This window comes from Sminthopsis crassicaudata, chromosome 1 (assembly GCF_048593235.1).
Source record: "Sminthopsis crassicaudata isolate SCR6 chromosome 1, ASM4859323v1, whole genome shotgun sequence".
In the NCBI taxonomy this organism is placed as follows: domain Eukaryota; kingdom Metazoa; phylum Chordata; class Mammalia; order Dasyuromorphia; family Dasyuridae; genus Sminthopsis; species Sminthopsis crassicaudata.
The window spans coordinates 15,810,665-15,825,124 of NC_133617.1; the positions used below are offsets into that span (position 1 = coordinate 15,810,665).

Here is a 14,460-nt window from a genome sequence, read left to right on the forward strand (position 1 = left end):
CAATGGAGAAAAAAATTAGCCAAGAAGATTTTAGTTCTAGTCATGGTATTTGTGGAGTTCTTTGCCATTATCCTGCTGGGATAATCAGGAAATCAGCCCTGCTGGTATCCCAGAGTGTCTTTGTTATGGGGGTGGTTTTGTGCATCACTATGTGTATTTTGGACACCTTCCCCTGGAACCCCGCCCAGCTTAATCCTTCCTCTACCCTTAGGTGTTTGAAGAGGCTCAGTTTCTGTTTTTGTTTTTGTGCTTTTTTTTTTTTTTGTGGTGGTTGTTTGTTTTTGTTTTTTTTAAACCACCTTTCTATAAAGGGTAAAGGCTTGACACAGTCCACAATCCTGTGATCCTGGGAACACTTAAGACTTGCATCTGTAATAGCATTTGGAAACTCCGGGGCTTTGGTAGCTGTGGCCTCCGGATACTTTAATATTGTGCCAGGTACACAGTAGGCCCTTAGTAAATGATTTTTGACCAGTGGATTGGCTTAAAATGTCCTCAGGCTAGTCCTTAACCTTCATTTTCCTCATCTATAAAATAGTAATAATTACATAGTTGTACTATTAAATCACAGGGTTGTCAGAATCAGGGATATAGGTTGTGTGTGTATAGTACTTGGGAAAGTGCTTAAGTTGTCAAGAAGTCTTAGAAAGACCAGCTGGAGGAATTAGAAAAGTTAAGTTCTAATTCTGGGGTTGATATTCAATAGTTTGGGACCCTGAATCCCTCATTAGGGTCCTCTAATAGGTGGCAACCTGTCTTGGTGTTTAGTAAACTCAAAGGGAAAATCAAGGCAGGCTTTATCCTTAATATCTGGGATTCTGGGGGTTGGAGGGAGAAGGATGGAGGTACGATCGTGATAAAAGCTGAGAAGGGCAAAGTTCAGATCAGATCAAGTGACATGGGAATACATGACAAGGAGTGGGTGGGTAGATGGGTAAGTATTGAATAGTTGAATCAGGGAAGGCTTCTTAAAAGAAGGGGCAGCTAAACAGAGCTGGAGCTGACCCATATCTGCCAGTCAAAGGACAGGGGAAGTTGAGATGGAGGGTACAGCTTGGGGGAGGTACATGGTGGCTGCCTGCTTCTGGAAGGAGCTGTTGGTCAGTCCAGATTGGTTGGACTATTGAGGGTCTGAAGGGAAGATGTGTGAGTGAGGGCCATGAAGAAAAGAGGGCAACAGATCCTTGGGGCTTGTGAAAACCATGAGGTGACGGGTATGTGTCTGTGGGCCTTCAGGTCCCTAAACCCTTGTTCTGAGGCTCTGGATAACTTACTGTTGGTGGCTCTCTTCTTTCGGGTGTTCCTTGGTTGTGAGGAGGTCAGAGGGCGCCGATGCTCCCTGAGAAGATGGGCAGTGAGCTGGGGCTTCGTTGTCAGTTGCTCCAACACTGCCATGATCAGTTGTTATGCAGAGCCTTGTTCTGCTAAAAGAGCAGGCAGCACCAACCTGCTCGTCAAGACATTGGATGGCATTCGGAGCATTACTCGAGGAGCTCCAGATAACCCAAGAAGGGAGGGACAGGGTGCACATTCTTCTGTCAGCGGTCTGGCCCTGAGCATCTTGTGTTTGCCAGGCGCCTGGGGCACATGTGGCGTGCCCTGTGTATTTAGGCTGTTTTATTTCCACAGACCTTAGCATCATTTGCAAATGACCAAGTAGTTTTATGTCAAATGCTAAGGTTTTTGCTTAGATGAAAATAGAATTGGATTCAAGGTTGACAGCATTCCATGCCAGAATGTAAAGTTTTGTAAGATTTTCATTTCAAAAGTTGTAATTGATATGTAACCAAAATAGAAAATTGGGAGATCTTTAGAGGTTCTGATGAAAAGCACATGCCTAACCTCCAACTCATTTCCAAAATGTACACAAACAGTTCTTTTGCCATATGCTTCTGCTTTTTTAAAAGTATAAATTTGAACCTGGTCCTTTTAATCATCGCCAGCACTTTGTCTAAGTAGCTTTACATGGTTTGTATACAAAAGTCACTTCCCAGGAGAGGGAGAGTCTTTAAAGTGTGGGCAGGAGTGTCCACCCGAGCTGATCAGAGGATCTGCCATTGGGGAAAACTAATTTGGAAGAAAATGAGAACAGCAAAAACCTCAAGAAATTGAAACCAGATTTGCTTTCCAAGACTTGTAGAATGCCCCAGAATGGCATGGACTTGATTGTGAGATGGAAGAGTCATTGGCAACCTAGGCCTTACTCCTTCATTTGGAAAACATCGAGAACTTTTTAAACAGTGACTTTTGATGTAGCTATTAGTGGCTTTTCCTCCTTCAAATTCCAAGGCCTAAATGGAAGAAATACAAATGGTATTGGAAGGGCAGCTTGGTGGCTTTGTGGATACCAAGTGTCAGCTTTGGTATCAAGAAGACCAGTTCAACTTAGTAAGTGTTTGATCCTTGGCAGTCACTAAAATTTTTTTAGTCATCTCTTTGCCTCAGTTTCTTCATCTATCAAAAAAACTGGAGAAGGAAATGGCAGTATTTTTGCCAAGAAAACGGAAATGACCAAAGAACGGCAACTAATGATAGGCTGCGGCCCAGGTTACAGGCCCTAACTCTTGCTTCTGCTCTTTAGCCACTGGTGTGGTTTTGGGTGGAAAATTTTAGGTTTTTATCAATGACCCCTTTGATTTCTTGATGTATTTTATGCTCTTTTGCATTGATATCTGGGTATTCCCCCTTTGAAATCAGAATCGAACTTTTGCCTTTCCATGATTGTGATCCATACTTTTTCTTTTGTTGCTAAGATTTCTTTTCGAATACCCTAAAACCTTGTGATAGGTATGTTCACGAATAAGTTCAGAAAAATTTACTTAGCAAAGTTGATGACTCCTAAACCATATACTTTTACAATTTTAATATTAAAAAATCTAGCATTTGTGTAGTACTTTCAGGGATTCAGTGTTTTACATGTGTTATCTCATTTAATTAAGAAAATAAAATTGTAGAGGTGGTGTTTTTTTTTTTTTTTTTTTTTTTTTTTTTTTTTGTTAAAATCATTTAATTGTTGTGTGACTCTGGGCAAGTCACTTAATCTCAATTGCCTCAGTGCAAGGAAAAAAAAATCATTTAATTTCCAGACTCATCTTGACTCAGGTCAACTCTATAAGGGTCTTTGTTGTCCTTTTCTGATGCCAGTTAATGGTTTACTTTTTTAAGAGAGTGATCGAATTGATTTCTCTTTAAAAAGAAATCTGAAAACCCATATTTGACGAATGTCATCGATTTATGACGGTAGACATGTATTTGCTGCTCTGCCCTGAGGATGTTTGACAGTGCCCTCTGGTGGGAAAAGCATGGAGTTGTTTGCTTCAGCCTGAGCCCTTTTTCAAATGGATTTTATCCTCTTCCTAAAATTCCCCAGATGTTTATGTACAGTGCCTCACTGGAGTTCAGTAAACTTCATGATTAATACTGATGCAGATTTAGGAAAAAATCATCACCAGTTGATGTAACTAATAGTTAGCTGTCTTTTTCAAGTTTGTTGCAAATGTTGGAGGAAGGGGGTCCAAAAGAATACCTGCTTCGGGGAGTAGCTTTTTTCTGAACCATCTTTACCAGAATCTTATTCTTAAAACTTAAAACTAAGAATCAGTACAAATAACAAAACCTTGTTAAGTAATTGTTTCCTTTTAAGTAAATATTAATGCATTTAAGCAGTCATTGTCCAGGGCATCATCAGAAGCTTTTTGTCTGTTCTTAGCCACTTTCCCTTATAAAACTTTTAAAACTATCAGTATAAAATATGAAATAAATAATCATCCAATGAAACTATTATTTTCAGGTTAGTCAAATTCTAGTTGGGGAGTGTAGGGATTTTCATTGATCGCTCTCCTTTGTTGGAGTAAGCACTTGTTGGTAGTCCTAATCTTTAAATAGATCAGTGAACTTTGCAAATGGAAAGACCCAAATTTGGCCAAGCTTTAATCCCATGAGCCCGTGCTCAGCTCTTGCCTATGAAGCCCACTGGGACTAGGAGCCAGGGTTTGTTTTCTTGGTTTCAGATGCTGTCACTAGTAAGCATTACATCATGTGCACATAGAATTTTCCAATGGGTCAATGAAGCTGTGTATTGCATTGTAGAGTGTATAGGATTTCATTCATTCATTTAATTTAATTTAATTAATTTATTTATCTATCTGTCTATTTATTCATTTATTTATTTTGGTGGGGGGATCTTATTTTTAACATGCTTTTTTACAGTATGTAAATAAAAGAGGATTGCCCATTTCCTTGCCCTCTTCCCCCCAGGTATTTAAAAAGTTCGAAAGTTAATTATAGGGTACCCAGAGCAATTGGCAACTATCTTCACCCCTAGTTGTAATGAGGAGGAGACTTTTTTAAGATAACCTTTGTGTAATACAGATGTAATACAGTCCCTAATTCCTTTAGGGACATTTTATTGTTGCTTTTAACAAATTAAATTAAAATACACCATAAAAGAGGGATGGCACCCTGGGTAGAGTGCTGGTCCTAAAGTCAGAAGGACTTGAGCTCAAATCTGCCCTCAGACACTTAATACTTCCTAGCTGTGTGATCCTGGGCAAGTCACTTAACCCCAATTGCCTCAGCCAAGAAAAAAAAAAAAAAGATAACATTAAAAACATAAAGATCTGGAATTTTCCAGGATAGCAGATAAAAGGGTTTCTTACTTTACAAATGATTAACTAAAGGCGATCTTGAAATTAAGTTTGATTTTCAGGTAGTGTTTCAGAGTTGGCATAGTAAGGTTTCCTGCTTCAGACAAGAGACCAAGAGGTAGCACTTGGCATTTCTGTAGGAATTGATCTCTTTATGGCCATCTTGAGCCTATGCCTTTCCTCATTCAGGAGATTGCTTGGAACTCTCATGTAAGGTGCAAACTGTAAAAGGTATGTGTGGAGAGCCAGCTGTACAGTGGATGGCTGGGCAGCTGGTGAGAAGACTGTACTAGTAGGCAGACTGAAGAGTCGTGGCTTCCCCTACTCACAGTAGGATTTTTTTTTAAAAAGTATTTTTATTTTTAGCATTTACCCTTGCAAAACCTTGTGTTCCAAATTGTTTTCCCTTCATCTTTACTTCCCCCCTCCCTTAGACAGCAAGTAACCCAATATAGGTTAAACATGTGCACTTCTAAACATACAATAGACTTAAAATGCATTGTGGTCACGTTTTCTGAATTACCTGGTTTGTGAGAGGGCTAAGGCCTAGAGAAGGAGTTCTTGGGTCTTCAAGCAGTTAGTGGTAAAGCTATTCCCAGCATATTTGTGAGAAGCTAACGTGATACCACGTGTAAAACACTTGGCAGATGTTGAAAGGCACTGTCTAAATGTGTATTCTGGAAGGCAGGGCTAGCGCTTAATATGTCCACCTTCCCAGGTCACTGCCTCATTTCCCCCTGTTGATCTCCCTTCAGGCCAAATCCGAGAAAGCCTGTTTCCTTCACTTTTCTAAGCCCTCTTCCTTTCCTTGGCCTGCTCCTTTGCTTTACTGGCCTTAGAGTGGCGGCATGTTTATTGCATCCCATAGTTTTCAAGCCATCCTCCTCTGAATGGGAGTAAGGCCTGTTTATTTCACAGGATTGTTGGGAGAGTTAAAGGAAGAAATGCTTTCTCAAGGGATTTGCAAACCTTGAAGTGTATGAGCATTTACAACTGATGTCTTTTTATATTTGAGAGCACAGTTGGCTGATAGTAGTTAGAATAAGTGGTTATACTTATAAACATACATACATACACACACACACACACACACACACCCTTTTAGAAGAAGGTGTGGCTTAGTTCTTATTTTTACATTCCTTTTTTCTAAAACCAAATTAGTTTAAAAAATGCCTGCATGAAGCTTTTCTCTTGAAAAGTAATCTTTCCAGCCAAGTGGAGTACACATCGGTTTTTATTTTTTTTTTTTTTAAATAGCACTTTCAATGCTTTAGTAGATTTTGAACATCTTGTCTTTTTAAAAAGTACAAGTTTCCTGTGGGGTAATTCCATTTTGAGTAAATTCGGAAAGCCTAGTAGAGCTCCCACCTTGTAGAAAGGTACCAAAACTCTCTAGTCACTTTGGAGTTTCACTCTAGTACAGATCATCTCATGCACTGTTTGTTTGTTGAATTTACATCCTGTTACAAAAAAAGATGCTCGGTTTTTCATTTACTATTTCCCATTAAATATTTCTGGTAACTTTCATTGTAATAGAGAAAGAAAACTCACTGAGTGTGTTTCAGAAGAAGTTCCCTCTCTGAAGAAATGGAGTGTTAACTTTCATGATTGGAAGGTCACTTGTACATGCTGATGGGGAGGAGTCTTTGACCTGTTCTGTTTTGGAGAATTTCATGGAATAGTTGCTTGAGAATGTCACAGCTGATTACTTAGCTTGTGAATATTCAATGGTTTACAGGATTTTTAATGTTAAATAAAATCTAGCCACAGCAGAACATTATAACTAGTGCTTCAGGCGTATTCTAATTTAATTGCAAGATATATGAAATAATATGAAACAAAATTATCTAGAGGAAATGGACTTGATTTTAATATGATAAAGATACCTAATGCTTCATTGGAACCTTTTTCAGATCTTTTTTTTTTTTCCTGGAAATGGTTCATTGATTAAGACTGACAGTTATAGTGTAGAATGATTATCCACATGTGTATTTTGTGTCTCACCATCTCATCAGAAAATCAGGGCAGTTATTTGTGCACAGGCCATGTTTCTGTCCTTCACTTGCCACATAGAATAAACAAGCTCCCTGCCATGGGGGTGGACAAAGGCAGGCAGGCATTGGTAGCCACCCCCTGTTCTGGTCCCTTCTTTGTGCTTGTTTCTTTTTCTTTAGCATTTGCAACAACATCAGCTCCTTGTTTCTTTGGAGAGAGAGAGAGAGAAAGAAAGGGAGAGGGAGGGAAAGAGAGAGAGATTGTTGTAGCTTGGATTTAACAGGAATTTTTTTGTAGGTGCTTTTATCTTCTACAACATCTAATTGTATAAAATTGATCTTGAACTGTTGGCCTAATTTCTGATAGGAATATAAAGTGACAAAATATGTGGAGGGAAAATTATTCGCTTAGCTGAATTAGCACCCTCATTTAACATTCGAAGGTCCAACACTTAATTAGCTGCATTGTGTTGGACAGTTCTCCTGGCATGTCTCAGTGCCCCTCTTCTCTCTCCCCCCCTTCTCCCCCCCCAAGTAGTCCATGAAACTGGGAGAGACTGAAAGAGGAAAACATTCCTGTTTTAAAGTCAGTCAGGGAACTTCTGGCTCCTGTGTTGTTGATTGCAACTTACCTGACTCAGTCTTCGATGCCTGGGATGTGGATGTCTTACTGATTTTTCTGTGATGTTTCATTAAGATGGCAGATGATTCCCAGATCTGTGACTAACTCTTAGCACAGGGCCTGGCACTTAGCATGCTAACTTCCAGGTCTATTTCATAAGCTTCTAGCTGCCTTGTAGATGTCTTGGAGGAAATCCTCTGTAGATAACTTAGTCACCATCTCCAAAACAATTCTTACTTCTTCCCAAAATCTGTTGTTCAGATTTTCTGCCTCAATGGCACCTTTAATTCCCTCACTCACTCATACCGCAAAATAATTTTCCCAAAATGTAGGTCTGAGCATGCTATCCCTTAGTTCCCTTCAGTAAACCCTGGGATCAGATAGGAAATCTTCCATTGAGCATTTAAAGTCTTTCCCAACCTACCTCCTTCCTGCCTTTGTAGTGCTTTCACACTTTAGCACAGTGGTCCTCAAACTTTTTAAATAGGGGGCCAGTTCCCTGTCCCTCAGACTGTGGGAGGGCCGGACTATAGTAAAACAAAAGCTCACACTCCGTCTCCGCCCTTCGGCCCATTTGCCATAACCTAGTGGGCCGCATCTGGCCCACGGGCCATAGTTTGAGCACCCCTGATTTAGCACCTTCTATACACTCTTCATGCTTTTGGAGCTGTGGACTCCTTGGGCAATCCAGTGAAGACCTGGGCCCCTTCTCAGAAACAATTTTGTAGATGCATCTAAGTAAACTGGAAGATTATATAAAGAGCCCCAGTTGCCCTGGACTTCTGGATGTTCTTCCCTTAAGACACTCCTTGTTTTTTCTATGAGCCATTGCCCAGGGATAGAATGTTCTTCCTCATCTGCCTCCTGATCTTCCTGGCTTCTGTCATCTGGAGCCTCCTTTCTGCTCTAGGCCTCTTGGGGTGCTTCCCCCTTCCCTCTCATGACATATATCTTGTCGGTACAGAATTAGGGTTTGTTGTGTCCTCCTTTAGAACATGAGCTACTTGAAGGCAGAGACCATCTTCTTGTTTTTATCTCAATGATTTGCCCTTTGTACAATTTCTGGCATGTGGTAAAGCAAGTCCTTGTCACCTGACTGACATCTGGTATGTCCAAACAAAATCCAAACTTGATTTTGGACCTTACCATTGGGGGATGGCTGTCTTAGAGCTGGTATTCTTTGTAGTCTGTTTTCTTCCAAAGGGTGCAGTGATGAAGGAATAAATGCATGCCCAAGGTCTTAGAACCTCCACATCTCAGCCCAGAACATTTATGAGATTTTAATGAATGTCTTTCATTGAAGTGTTCATACTTATTTGTTATTTATTCCATTTGATTAGGTCTCAAAAGGAAACCTTAGCTTTCAGTTGCAAATAAATAGCTCTTTTCAATTAAGAAAAGTTGTATTAGCATTAATCAGAATTTGCCAGTGTCTGTCATTTTTGTTTTTTAATGTTTGGGGCTCTATTATGAGTATAAATGAAGGAATAATTTCTAGGGAAATGACACCTAATCTCATAAGACTGGCTTTACAAAGCTTCCTCTGGCCCTTCTGCCCCCTGCCTAGCCAGTCCTTTGGGGCAGCATATAATTAACATTTGATCATAAAAAAATTTAAACACAATGCACCTTAGCGATCTCTGCTTCTAAACATAATTTGAAAATGCATTTAAAAATACATTTCCTTGGCCAAGTGAATTTGCTTTCCTTTTTTTTCCCAAGGATTACAGAAAGTGCATAGCAAATTCAGCCTTCAGAATACCCAGGAGCAAGTCGGCTACAGCTGTCTTCCCCCACAGTATTCTAAAAGAACTAATGAGATGAGAAGTCTACAGCTGGTGGCAAGCACAATAAACCAGGAGCCAAGGGCTCCTCTTCATCAGATCGGCTCCTTTCCCCATGGGATCCCGAGGGAGAGCGAATACTAACAAAGCCAGCAGGCTGTCTCATTCCACTCTATTGCTCATTTGCAGCTATAATTGGTAGCTGAGGTTGCATTCTCTATTCTGAAACTGTCATACATGAAGGAATATATTTGTTCATTGTGATTTGGATATAAATCGACTGGTATCCATCCACATGGAGTAAGCCCACAATCCCAGTAAGCTGGCACCACAGTGAGCCTAGAGAAGGGCAGGTAGCCCAAAGAGAAAGCGGTGGACTCCTGTTGAAACTAGAGTGATGATTTGTGTCTCACAGGTACTATGTTCACAGACTAAAGCACTAAAAAGGCCTAAATGCCCATTTGGGGCAAGATGCTGTGTGACCAAGGTAGAGAAGTATTAAAAAAGAGAAGGCCCACATTTTGTTTGGGAGCATTTTTACCTATTTTGTTTCTCTTTGAGAATGAGGATGAAAGCAAAATTTGCTATCCTTTGTAAGAAAAAAAAAAGTCTTAGAGGAAAGATTACTTTGATCTCTGAGGCACCGAAGTATCAAAGTGCTTTTAAAGATATCTTTTCAGTACCCATTTAGCATGCACTGATTCTTCATAGGATTAACATAGATTTAGAACTAGCATTAACCTCGCCCTGAGCCAAGAGGTATAACCACCCACTCCTATTTTACAGATGAGGAAACTGAGGCTCAAAGACAGGAAGTGAACACTCAGCATTAAACAGAATAGGGTTTTGAATCTTTATTTTCTAACTCCTTTCCTGAGCTCTCTCTACAGCCCTGCATACTCAGATGAGAATTGGAAACACAAATGGAGTGGTTTGTTGCTTTCTGTGCTGTTTAAAATTGCTTTATGTTAGGCTTAAATCAGAAGAGTTTAAAAGACCTGTTCCACTTTATTCTGTTCGTATAAATGAAATAAATGGTGAAAATCCTTAGAGGAGATTGTAGCAGGCGTATGATGGGGAAGGGGATTTTCATTGACTTCCTCCTCTTCTCTTTTGAGAAACATTCCATGAACTGACAGATTTCCATTTTTTTTTTTTTTTTTTTCTTTATATCTCTAAGCTACAGGGTTGGATTCCTTGACACGGCCCCCTGCCCGGTGCCTTGTGAGCATATTCCCTCCTTGAAAGATGTGACATTGAGACATGACATGCAGTATGCAAACTGGTGCTGGGTACCCTGCAGCTCCCTTCCCTCCCCCACACACCATGAGATGTTTTCATTGTCCTCCCATAAGTTTAGAGCATTAATAGATTTGTCATAATGATGCTCATAGAGAAAACATTGGGAGAAAGAAATATTCCCCCATGCATCAGTATTTTTAAGGATTAAGGGTGACTATCCAGAGCCTATCCAGGCGCCGATCCACAGTTAATTGTCTTGTATGTTTAGTTCTCTTTAAAATTCTTAAGGTGGTTTCTCCCCCTTCGCCTCAAACTCTGAGGAAAGAGATCTTTCTTTATCCTTCTGTGTCCCCCTCAGCATGTAGCACAGCAGCGGCAGCCTGTCACAGCTGAAACAAATGGGCTGGGAGGGGAGGGACACCTGACTTTTTATCCTGCCTCTCAGATTTAGCTGGGTGATTATGGGCAACTCATTGAACTTCCCCAAGTTTGTTTTCTTATCTCAAGGAGATAGTAAGTAATACCTGTAACCTTACCTCAAAGGGCTGAATGAGTCCCAAGGAGAACACAGGTAAAGTGATCAGGAAACTTTGATTAAAGCCCTCTTTAGATATGGCAGTTATCACATAATGGGGGCACGAATTCTGAGGGAGGGATTGCATTGGGTGAGCGATGTCAGATGTAGAGAGGAATGTATCACCTGCTGTACAAAGAAAGGTAAAAAGGGGAGGGGGTGATGGGTAAATAGGAGAGGATCTCAGAGGGAACGTCCTGAGGTGGAGCACGGTGAAGGGCTTTCTGCTTAAAGAAAGACTGGAAGTGAACCTGGGAGGAAGCCAAGGGAAGCCAGGAGTGGGGGATTGTCATTGGATCACAGAGTACCTGGGACAAGGCTGGGAAAACTGGAAGCGGCCATGGTGCAAGGGCTTGGAACACCAGAGAGATTTTATGTTTCATCCTGGAGCCCCCAGGGAGCCACTGGCATTTATCTGACCATGGTCAGATATATTTTAGGAGCATCTGGAGAGAGAAAGAGAGGGAGCCAGCCTCCTGAGGGCAGTGTCAAAGCAGAGAAGGGGGTGTGTTCTGGAGACCCCGAACTGAATGTGTCTGGGGAGTGGGAGCTTGCTTCTGTTGCCGATTCCTGGCTGGTTTTGTGGCATGTGGTGGCCGGTTGTGACAGGGCAAACCTTGTGTATTTATCTTTATTGCTTATTGCTGATTAAAATAGAGATTCTGGGAGTGATGTAAGCCTGTGATGAGCATCTCTGAGCTTTGTCTTTTGACCTGTTTTCACCCCAACTGGCCACATATTTGAGGGGAGATGCTATTAAGTGGAAAGGGCCCAAGAGAGAACAGTGGGCACAGAGGAAGACCTTCAGGCCTTGCTGCTACATGAGAGCCAAAAGGCAGAACGAAGCACCTTGGCTGCTCTGAAACAGGGAGGATGATGTGATTGCCATCCTCAAGCGTTGAAGAACTGTCCAGGAAGGGCATATCTGTCTAGGAAGGGCATATCAGGCCCCCTCATCATGGCCATGAAGCAGAACCAGAGGCAGCAGCTAGAAATTGATGTCTGGTGTTGGGAAAACCATCCCCGTAGCATGAACAGTTCCAAAGGGCAAAGAGTGGCTTTGGGGGCCACTTGTCAGGCATGGTGCCATGAGGATTCTTGCTCAGAATTCATATGCTCTGGACTAATCAGATGAGTCCTTTCGCTTCCATTCTCTGAGAAGTACCAGAGCCTCCCTGTAATGGCTCCCGGACTTTTAATAGAGTCTAGAGGCTTGAGTTCTAGACTCTGCTTCCCTTAGATATGACCTGTTTTCCTTCCTCAGTGTAAGCGTCTTCATCTGTGAAATGGGAGTGCAAATGCTGTTTTTAAGATTTGCCTCAAGGTTCTTGAGAGGAAAACACTTTTGTAAACTATGTACCAGTTATTATTAGGTGCCCCTGCTGCTTAATGAGCTCTTGAAATGCTTCTCTAGTTGATGAGATTTCTTTTAAAGGCTTATTTCCCATTTGTTTCTTTTTTCAGTTTCACCCTGTTGGCCTGGCAGAAGTGACTTATAGTCATCCTAGGTACTTTAGTAAGTGCTTTGGCCAGAGGTTAGGATCTTGGGAAGGACATCATGCGTCCTGGAGCCGACAGTTTCTATTTTACAAATTAGGTTGCTAATGGCCAAGGAAATGAGGGGACCTGCCTGAGATCTACAGGTGTTCAGGGGCAAAATTTAGGCTGAAGTCTTGACTGTACAGTTCTTTCCCAAAGAGAATGACTGCGTAGTGCAGTGGATGGTGGGGTACTGGAGTTGGGGAGAGCTAAGTGCCAGTCCAGCCTCAGACACTTAGTGAAGCAGGGCACCCTGAGCAAGTCATTTGATCTCTGTTTGCCTCAGTTTCCTCAGCTGTAAAATGAAAATAATAATAGCACCTACAGAATTGCTGCGAGAATCAAATGAAATTTTTCTAAGTGCTTTGGAAACTTTTAAAAAGTCTCTATAAATGCTGTTATTTTTACTATGCATGTTATGTCAGTAGTGGAGTAAATATAGAAATACCTGTAATAAGTAGTATTTATCTTTCAAGTGAAGTCAGATGCTTTGCAAGCCTTCAGTAATACCAGTTATGACTATTTATAAAATGTATTCTCGGTAAATGTGTTGATAGAAATGATTGCGTCTTTGTTTTGGATTAGAAGAAAAGGAAGGATTCTTTGTTAAATTTTATTTTTATTTTCCCCAGCTACATGTGAAAAAAAGTGTTTTTTGATTATTCTTGGTCATTCATTTACACACACACATACACACAATTGTATTGGGAGAGAAAAATCAAAACATTCTGTCTCTGGATGTGAATGACGTTTTCCACATGGGATTACCTTGGATCCCTGAACCAATAAGAAGAAGCAAGTCTTGTCATAGTAGACTGTTGCACCATCTTGTTTTTGCTGTATATGGCATTTGTCGAATTCTGCTTGTTTCGCTCAGCATCAGTTCATGTAAATCTTTCCAGACCTTGCTCATCAATCAGCTTGCTCATCATTTTTCTTTCCTTTTTTTTTTTTTCCCCTGAGGCTGGGGTTAAGTGACTTGCCCAGGGTCACACAATTAGGAAATGTTAAGTGAATGAGACCAGATTTCATAATTTTTTAAATAAAAAATAATATTCTATTACTTTCATAACCCATAATGATGGGCATTTACTCATTTTCCAATTCTTTGCCACCACAAAGGGAGCTGCTACAAACATGGAAGTGTCTGGCCATCAGGGTAGATAACCAACCAGGATGTGTTTTGGACAGATGTTGGAATGTGTTCTGGATAGATGTTATCCTCTCCCTGTCCTCTATAGTCTCAGAGTGTTGCGGATGTCATGAGGTTCCAGTCTAGTTTCTGCTGTTAGAATCTGCTCTCTACTTAGCTATATTTGATGAGTAGAGGAGAGGCTTCCAGTTACTGCACACATCCTGGGATTAGTGATTCACTCTTTAGGATGTTATTTCTTTTTTCCCCCTTTTCTGAGGCTGGGGTTAAGTGACTTGCCCAGGGTCACACAGCTAGGAAGTGTTAAGTGTCTGAGACCAGTTTTGAACTCGGGTCCTCCTGAATTCAGGGCTGGTGCTCTATCCACTGCGCCCCCTAGCTGCCCCAGGATGTTATTTCTAACATAGGCATTAGTAGATATTTTAGCAATTAGAGTGAAACATGTAAATTCATTTAAGTGCTGAGTATTTTTCTTCCTCTCCTCTGATAGTAGGGGAAGTTGGGACTAACTTTGATACCTTTTTTCCATTCTGATCGTCCCAAATCGGTGCTGCTTCAGCACCTTAGCTTCGGTGTCTGGGTCTAGGAAAGTCATGGGGCACCAACCGGCCAATATCTGCAGCTTCTGTAGTTCCTATTTTGGGTTGGTAGTCTTCCTGGTGATAGGCCCAAGGAAGCCCCTTGAATACCATCTCTAGGTAGTGCCATCCTCTGGATGGGTGCATGCCCCTGTTCTGTCCATGTGTAAGAGATCTAGCTGATTACTATCTTAATCATTATCCAAATAGAATGATGCTAAAAATGCCACCTCCAAAATGGGGGAGGTCCAAGAAGAGCTTCCCTGTTTGCTAGCATATTGGCGAGCTTTTCTGCTTTGCAGCAACATGTTCCTTTGTGGGGCTCAGG

At 41.2% G+C, this 14,460-nt stretch overlaps 1 protein-coding gene across 1 annotated transcript in view; it reads left to right on the forward strand.

The window, feature by feature from the left end:
- Window positions 1–14,460, forward strand: part of PITPNB (phosphatidylinositol transfer protein beta) — a 75,281-nt gene that overhangs the window by 34,920 nt on the left and 25,901 nt on the right. The window lies entirely within an intron of this gene.